The sequence below is a fragment of the Bos indicus x Bos taurus genome, unplaced genomic scaffold (assembly GCF_003369695.1).
Source record: "Bos indicus x Bos taurus breed Angus x Brahman F1 hybrid unplaced genomic scaffold, Bos_hybrid_MaternalHap_v2.0 tig00001399_arrow_arrow_obj, whole genome shotgun sequence".
Taxonomy (NCBI): Eukaryota; Metazoa; Chordata; class Mammalia; order Artiodactyla; family Bovidae; genus Bos; species Bos indicus x Bos taurus.
The window spans coordinates 1-9,834 of record NW_020867424.1 but is presented as its reverse complement, the minus strand read 5'-3'; the positions used below and the strand labels follow the sequence as shown (position 1 = coordinate 9,834).

Genomic DNA, 9,834 nt, shown 5'->3' with positions numbered 1-9,834 from the left:
TAGGTTAACTCCTTCTCCGAAAGAGGTGGTGGGGGACAGCCCCCCGTAAAGTCAGAGATGTAGGTGAGAGCACAAAGTAGTAAAGTAGGCAGGCTCTGGTTATGGGGGTAGATGCTCGAGGAGTTCCAGGGGGACTCCTGAGGCTCAATCCCGCCTTTGCGTATGTCGAGCCTCCTTCCTCATGACCTTTGTCATGGGCGGAGTACCTCACTCTGGCCCCCAACAGATTAGGGGTTGAAATTTTAACAGGTTGTGAAAAATGTGATAAATTTTAAAAGTTTGACTCACTATGGGCCGGCACAGGAGCAGCATTCAGGCAATTGCTGTTCTGGAAAACAGGGTGTCCTTGAAATCATAAACATATTACTGTGATTCTCTGAAATATTAGAAAGACCATGAAATTGGGATTATGGAGTAAGAATTTCAAGCAAGTTAATCTAGATCTTTCATATCTGTACTAGATAGGAATTAACTTCTTTGTGTAGATTAGGAAAGCAAGTTTCAAAAAGTTCAAGTGATGATTTGCCTAATTTTATGTACTGGTAAGAATCATGGTTTGATTTAGAGCCCAAATTTCACTCTCTGAGGATAGCATTCTAATTTTCTACAGAGGATGACTGGAACCTCTTCTTTTAGTAAGTGTGGTCTTCATCCTCTTTCCTTTCAGATTATACATCAAATAAGGTTTAAAAACTAATTCAACTACATTCTTTAATGTCACATGTAAGAAAGCAGATGTAAACTAATTGAGAAATCTTCAGGTTTTTATTTTGGCTTAGAGATATATGGTAAAATTGTATGCATTTTACATGTATCAGAAATTAACATATTTAAGGAAGCAATGTGTTATTAAAAATCTTTAGTGCAAGTTATCATTTTGCTGGACTGTGGGGAAAAAGCTCTTGAAGCTCACAGTGTAAGGTGGGAAGGATAGAGACATGCACATCTGAGTATAATTCATTGTGATATACTTCAATAACATAGGTACAAAGAATGAAACTGATGACTGAGCAATGTTATTAAGAGAAATATTATGAAAGACAAGATTGCAGATGGGAAACAAAGATGCTCCAAGGAGGTAAAATATATATTAAAGACATAGAAATGTTAAATTCATGATGAGTATAGGAATGACAAGTCTGTTGCTATTTCAGAGCAGAAAGTGTGCATGGAAATAGAGTATTGGGAGATGAGGATAGAGACATAGATAAAAAAGAACACAAGGCCTATGTATGTGAAGGCTCATCTGAGCCTGCTCTTTAGAAAGTGATTTTTAAACATATATCTCAATATGTGGTTGCTTGTAAGATATGGTGTAAGAAATTTTATTTGAATAATAAAATGCTAAAACTTGGAAAGTGATTTTGTTTCTAAGAAAGGAAGGGGTTCAATATTATTTTCATATTCAAATTGCCTTCTTGAGAGAAATTGGGTGACATTATAGTTGGACATGACTGAAGCAACTTAGCACGCACACACTCATAGTCATTGGACTCCAGCCAATCTTCTCAGTCTTATCTCCTAATGTTCCTTGTGTCAGTGTGTCTGTCTATTCATAAGATAACTTTCAGCTTTATGAAGGGCAAGCGAACTCTCTCTCATTATAACTTTGTAAAAAATTGCTCCTCACTTGGAACATCTCCCGTGGTCCTTGACCTGATTAAATTCAGTGCTACTTTTGATTGATCATCTGCTCCCATCAAAGAGATAGGGTTCTTATTCTATTTGCCTATTGCCCTGGGGCATGCATATTATGGTATTGACTGTGCCCTATATTTGATTATGAACTGCCTGAAAGAAGGACTTGTGTTAACTCAGCTCTAGATTCTCAGTGTATTTAGTAAATGTGGCATGAATGAGTGAATAATTAATGTGATATTGCTAGTAGTATTGGAGGGCAATGCTCTTTTTAAAGTTCTCCTAACAAAAACCCCTTGAAAGTTGCTAGAATGTAAAATTTAAATATAGGCCACATATACTTTTATTCACTACTACTGATGGACTAGGAGGGTTAAAATGGGCAAGACAAACTCAACAGTCATTTCTAATTTTTTTCTTTCTGGGATTTACTCACTATCCCAAAGTTGAAATCACCATATTTGTGCTGTGCTTGCTGATATACTTGATCACCTTACTGGGTAATAGTATTCTGATTTCTTTTAGTGTCCTGGATTCTCACCAACACACATACATGTACTTCTTCAGCAACCTGTCATGTCTGGACATCTGGTATACTTCTGTCCTGACTCGAATCCTGGCAAACTTTGTTTCAGGGAAAAACACCATCTCATTCTCAGGGAGTGCTGCCCAGATGTACTTTTCTTTGGCCATGGGCTCCACTGAGTGTGTGCTATTGTCCGTGCTGGCATATGACTGATGTGGGGCCATCCGCAATCCTCCGAGATACCTCATCATCATGAACAAGAAGGTTTATGTACCGATTGAAGCTGGCTACTGGGTGACAGGCTCCTTCACTGCCCTGGTGGAAATGGTTTCTGTGTTGCAGCTGTCTTTGAGTGGAAGTAGATGTCATTTCATTTGTGAGATTCTGGCTGTCCTAAAATTGGCATGTGTAGACACTTCCAAGTTTCAGTTAATCATGTTGGTGATCAGTGTACTTCTTTCTTGTGCTGATTATGCTCATTTTTATTTTTTGCGTGTCCATTCTCTCCAGCATCCTAAGAATCAGCTCAGTGAATGGTCGAAGCAAAGCCTTTTCAACATGTGCAGCCCACCTGAGTATAGTGGATTTGTTCTATGGGACAGCTCTCTCCATGTATCTGAAGCCCTCAGCTGTAGATTCACAGGAAAAAGATAAATTTATGGCTCTAGTCTATGTGGTTTTAACCCTCAAATTGAATCCAATCATCTACAGTCTAAGCAACAAAGAGATGAAAACAACTGTGAAAAAGATGCTGATTAAAAACCCCTTTTGTACTTTCTTAGTCCCCAGTGGCAAATAACATTGATAAGCACATGTGAAAACACATAAATTTAAGGCATGTTTAGTGGTCAAGGTATATCAGAACATTGGAATTGGGGAATACACTCATTTCAAATGTGACATGTGGTTTTCTAAATCTGTTTCTTGATCTATAATTGAAGTTGTTAGATAATATAAAAATATATAAGTATATCTCAAACTCTTACACAGATCTTAATTATGAGAAATTTTATTTCAGGGAGTTAGAATATAAAATTAACTAATGTCACTGTAGCCAATTATTAAGCATTCAGTATTATAAATATGTACTATATAAGCATAGTAACTAGTAGATTTTTGAGCTAATTTATGATTAACATTTTTCTGAATAGTGACATTTGATGATAGCAATCATATATTCTATAAATATGTGGTTGTGTTTTACATATTTGGGTATGCTTTTGTATCTAGATAGATGTGTGGGAATGTCCGTGTACAAATATAAAAGGTCTTCATAAAAATAATCCTAAATAAAACTGGGGTGGAGATGTGTCATTAGGAACAAAAAATCAGAGTTTAATGATATGTTGTTTGTCATAGAGTGCTGACTTTATATTATTAACTCAAAGAAACTACAGAGTACCTCAGTGAAACTATTAGCTCATTTCTGTTGTGCTTTTTTCAGATGCCTGGTTGTTTAAATCCAAGAATATAAATGAACTATTAACATTTAGAGAAGAAAGGCAAGACATGAACCCTATATTACAGAATTTACAATACCCCAGACTCATTAAGTTGACATAAAATATTGAAATGTATGAAGATATCTTATTCTATAAACCACAATATATGAGTAATTACAAAGTGTACAGTCAGCAGCTTTTGTAACATTTATATTCTGCCTGTGGACCAGTTGGTTAAATGTGAGGTTGATATGCACATCTAATTTACCCTTTATCATGGAGATGTCACAGAGCTAATGGAATTATAGTGATGGCTTTAACTCAAGCTGAAAATTACCACTTGCAGAAAGATAGAGAAGCTTTAGAGGGTAAATCTTAGAGCAAGTGAGAAAATCATACTAAAGGTTGAACTAGTCTGTCCAAAGAGTAACAACCTCATCAAAACAGGTAGATAGATTGTGGTTATTGTATTAATGCCTTGGGACAATGTTCTATGGCCATTGGAAGAGTAGAAGAATGAAGTGGAGATAATTGTAGAGAAGAATGACTAGCACTCTATGTGCCAAGGTGGAAGGAGAGTATACATAAATAACAACTAACACAGTGTTTGGATTTAAAGCAACTATTAATTTCAGCCAATTGTGCTCACTCATTCTACCTTCATTCAGAGATTTAATCTACACTTCTGTGGAAATGACTATTATGCTTCTGGTTTACAAAATCAATACTTGTCAGCTTAATTATTGCTACCACAGGAATAGCAGTGTGGTATTATGGAAAATCATGGGCTTTAGAACCAAAGAACTCAGGATTGCATTTGTACTGCTCCATGTCTTAGCTGTGTGACCTTGGAAAAACCTAACTAGACATATCTATGGTTTGCTTATTTAGTTTGGAATATGGACAGAGTACTGCTTACTGACTACTGACATGACAATCATGAGATATAATTATGAGGCTGACATGACAGTCAAATGAGAAAATATTGAATAAATCTGAAAGCAGCAGTCAATTGATAATGATTTTTTATTGGTCCCTGGTGGCTCAGATGGTAAAGCGTCTGCCTACAATGCAGGAGACCCGGGTTCAATCCCTGGGTTGGGAAGATCTCCTGGAGAAGGAAATGGCAACCCACTCCAGTATTCTTGCCTGGAAAATCCCATGGACAAAGGAGTCTGGTAAGCTACAGTCCATGCTGTTGCAAAGAGTCAGACATGACTGAGCAACTTCACTTTCTTTCTTTCACTTTATTGTCAAAGGATGCTCTTTCATGTGTGCTATTTGAAGGAGAAAAAATGATGCTATTGCCTATGAGGATTCTGATAAATGTATCTATCAGATACATTTGACATTATCTATCAGATACATTGAGACATTAGAGAGGTGTTTTTGGGTGGTGACATCTAGTAATTATTTAGTGCCATTTTTTCCCCAAGCCAATCTTGATATTTTGATTCCTGAATAACACACTTTAAACAATAGGACGTGAACTGAGAACTTCCAGGTGTTCGAACTGGATTTGGAAAAGACAGAGGAACCAGAGATCAAATTGCCAACATCTGTTGAATCATAGAAAAAGCAAGAGAGTTCCAGAAAAATATCTACTTCTGCTTTATTGACTACACCAAAGCCTTTGACTCTGTAGGTCATAACAAACTGTGGAAAATTCTTAAAGAGATGGGAATATCAGACCACCTCACCTGCCTCCTGAGAAATCTGTATGCAGGTCAAGAAGCAACAGTTCGAACCGGACATGGAACAGCAGACTGGTTCCAAATAGGAAAAGGAGTACGTCAAGGCTGCATATTGTCACCCTGCTTATTTAACTTACATGCAGAGTACATCATGTGAAATGCTGGGCTGGATGAAGCACAAGCTGGAATCAAGATTGCTGGGAGAAATATCAATAACCTCAGAGATGCAGATGACACCACCCTTATGGCAGAAAGCAAAGAGGAACTAAAGAGCCTCTTGATGAAAGTGAAAGAGGAGAGTTGAAAAGCTGACTTAAAATTCAACCTTCAAAAAACGACAATCATGGCATCTGGTCCCATCACTTCATGGAAAATAGAGGGGGGAAACAATGGAAACAGTGAGAGACTTTATTTTTTGGTTCAGATATGGAATTAAAAGACAATTGCTCCTTGGAAGAAAAGCTATGACAAACCTAGACAGCATGTTAAAAAGCAGAGACATTACTCTGCCGACAAAGGTCCGTCTAGCCAAAGCTATGGTTTTTCCAGTAGTCACGTATGGATGAATTAGACTATGAAGAAAGCTGAGCACAGACAAATTGATGCTTTTGAACTGTGGTGTTGGAGAAGACTCTTGAGAGTCCCTTGGACTGCAAGGAGATCAAATCAGTCAATCCCAAAGGAAATCAGTCCTGAATATTCATTGAAGGACTGATGCTGAAGCTGAAGCTCTGATACTTTGGCCGCCTGATGTGAAAACTGACTCCTTGGAAAACACCCTGATGCTGGGAAGATTGTAGGCAGGAAGAGAAGGGAATGGCAGACGATGAGATGGTTGGATGGCATCACCAACTCGATGGACATAAGTTTGAGCAAACTCTGGGAGTTGGTGACGGACAGGGAAGCCTCGCATGCTGCATTCCATGGGGTTGCAAAGAGTTGGACATGACTGAGTGACTGAACTAAACTGAAAATAACACACTAACACTCTACTTCTTACAAGATGAAAATGATCACAAGTTCAATTTTACTTTCAGTATTTGTCCACATGCTTAATGGACAAAACTACAAACAAAATGTATGTGATAACATTTCTAAGAATAGGAAGAAGTTATAGGTTCTGAGAACCACTGTCCTTAATTACTCCCATCTCTCAGAATACATGTATATGCAGATCCTTCTAATACATGGTTGAATTATGCTAGTGTATCTTTATTTCCTTATTTTTATTTTTCCTTCTGTTTTATTAAAAAGTATAGTTGATTTATAGTATTCTATTAGTTTCAGGAATACAAGATAGTGATTCAGTATTTTAATAGAATATATTCAATTTATTTATACAAAACAATGGATATATTTCCCTCTTCTGCATAATACATCTTGTTGCTCACTTATTTTATAAATAGTAGTTTGTGTCTCTTAGTCCTATAGCCCATCTTATTCCTCCCATATATGTTTGGTGATCAGACACTGGTGACCTCTAGTTTGTTCTCTGTATCTGTATCTTACTGTTTTGTAGCATACACTCATTTATTTTATTTTTTAGATTCTTCATAATAGTGACAACAGAGTATTTTTTGTTTTCTGACTCATTTCATTAAGCTCTAGGTCCATCCATATTGCTACAAATGGCAAAATTTTATTCTTTTTGTGACTAATAGTTTCTTCTCTCTCTCTCTCTCTCTATATATATATATATATATGCACACCACAACTCTCTATCCATTTATCTGTTGATGGACACTTAGGTTTCTTCCATATCTTGGCTATTATAAATAGTACTTTTCCACTGAGTAAATTCTGGAAGGAGTTTCAGAGTAAATAACACTCAAATTGTATTTAATTAGATGACTCTGATGCCACCATGGGGAATATATCATGATAGGAATGAAGTGACATATATTATTGTCATTAAATGTGAAAGAACATGATATATTGGATAACTACACAGTGAATACAGCATAGTGTGTGCAGAGGGGGTGGGATAAACACAGCAATGGAAAAAAGGAGGAAAAATTTGTACTAGAAAAATTAGGTTGGGGGCCAGATCCAGTCCCTGAGTAAACAAAAATGAGTAATAAACAGAAAAAAACATGAACTCATATAGTTCTCTTAAAAAGGGGCGTGAAATATGTTTTACTTGTTAAGTATTTTTGGAAAACACAATTTCACTTTTTTTTTGTTTCTAAAAGTTTACTCCCACTTCTAACAGTAGTTGTCCTTATTTTCATAAAAGATAAAATCGGATATTACCTTGAAATTTCCTTCCAATTTTTAGATTCTGTGATTTTACATATATCCTTTAGTTTCTTTGTTCTGCTTGTATGAAAACCTTGCCTCAAATATATGAGCTTATTTTGTGCATAAGCCAAAGTTGCAAGTTCCTCATCCTTTCCTTCAGAAGCAGTCTAGTTGTCTATTTTCTCATGGCACTATGCACGTCTGTATTTTTCAGGCTATAGATGATAGGACTGAGCATGGATGTGGACTTACTGCATAGAACATGGCAATCAGTTTGTCCGAAGAAGTGTCTTTGGATTTGGTTTATATACATTAAGAGGATTGACACATAAAATATAGTCACCACTGTAATGTGGGCTGAGCAGGTGGAAAAGCCTTTTTCTTCCTCCAGATGAATTGGTTCTTAATACAATAGAAAGGATGAAAATGTAGGAGATGAAAATCAATAGTAATGAAACAAACAAAAACAGTACACTGCCAAACATCAGAGTAATCTCATCAAGGAAATATCTGTGCAAGCCAGCTTGAGAAAGGCCAATATTTCATAAACAAAATGATTGATGACGTTTTTCCCCACAGAAGGGCAAGTGTACTGCAAGAATTGTTTGTGTCAATGAGTTGAGAAAGCCCCATCTTCATGAGAGAGCTGCCATTTGAATACAAAGTGCCTGCTCATGATGATAGGGTATTTCAAAGGCATGCAGATGGCTAGTAACAGTCACGTGCCATCACTGCTAGGATCACACACTCTGTGGATGCCATGGTGAAGGAGACAGACATCAGAACAATACATCCAGTGAAGGAGATTTTTTTTTTCCTCTGATAGAAAGTGTGTCATTGTTGAGGGGATAAAGGAGGATGTGCACAAAATATCAAGAAAGGAAAGGTTACTGAGAAAGAAGTACATAGGGATGTAAAACTGGGAATCCAGGAGAGTGAGGATGATCAAAGTGCTGTTCACTAAGAAGATCACCAGGTACATCACCAAGAGTATCACAAAAAGGAATTTTTCAGCTCTTGGGTACTCAGAAAGTCCCTGAAGAAATGAACTCAATGCCTGTTGAATTGGTTCTTTCCATTTTACTTTTGCATACCTGGAGTATTACAGAAGAGATGTAATTGTTAAGGAGTCTATACAGTATTATCATATGAAGTAAGAGATCATTGGAGGAAGGAAAGTAGCTGGTTGGTTTTAGTTGTGAAATTAGCTTTTTATATTCCTCTTCCTGCTTATAAGTTATGGAGTAGAAGACACACAATAGTTACATTGGTAGTTTATTAAAAATACAAACTCCTGTGTTTTATTTCCTGAGATTGTGATAGAGAGGTTCTGAGACAGGGAAGAACTATTTGCATTTTTAAAAGTTTGTTATTTCAGACTTAGTTGAACCACAGACATACTATGTTAATTGTTATTTTGGAAATACCATGCTTAATATCTTAAGAATATTGATTTATTTGGTTTTGTATCATGTCAGTCATTAACAGTAACATTGGTTTAGGGTTGTGTAATTTATTAATATGCTCACATGTATTATTATATTAATCATCACTATAATTCGCTGAGGAATAATATTTCATAGAATATATTTTAAAAATATTTTAACACATTTATACACAATAAGTAATAAATTGCTATTCATATCTACCTTTCTGATTTACATCCCTCCTTTTTTACCTGCCTGGTTATTGCCCTCCCAAAATTATGCCAGTTGTCTGAGGAGTGGAAATAAGGCCTCTTTTAAAATAGTGCTCGCCATGATTCTATTGTGCAACTGAGGAAGAAAACCACCCATCTAGTGAGTGTTTAAAACTTTAATATACAGATGAGTCACATGGGAAATCTTTGTAAAAGATTCTCAATCAGTGGATCTCAAGTGATATCTGAGATCTGAATTTATGAACATGTTTCCAGATGGTGTTGATGCTGATTGTCTAGAAGCACATGAATAGCAAGGCCTTTTAGACCATCTCTCATTGATAACTTGGAGCATACCATCGGTGTTTCAATTCTATGGTGACTGTAATTGAAGAGCAAACAATGCAAAACTAAATATATTGGTGAGACTTCTGAGTAAGTGTATTGCGGTAAGTTTGGGTTTCTTTAGATTAAAAAAAATACAAAGAACAAAATCACACACAAAAGAATTGCCTTTTAGTTCTGTCCATATGAAAGTTTTTCCTCTTCCATTTGTTGAATTTTCAGTTATGCTCAACATTTTCCAAAACAGAAATTAGAGACTGGCTCTAGATCTGAGTTGTGTGCCATAGAGTATGGAGAAAATGATTTTTT

The 9,834-nt window shown here is 36.3% G+C and overlaps 1 pseudogene; it reads left to right on the top strand.

Moving 5' to 3' along the window:
* The first annotated feature begins 1,968 nt into the window (after positions 1 to 1,968).
* Positions 1,969 to 2,963, top strand: LOC113888738 (annotated as a pseudogene).
* The last annotated feature ends 6,871 nt before the right edge of the window (positions 2,964 to 9,834 follow it).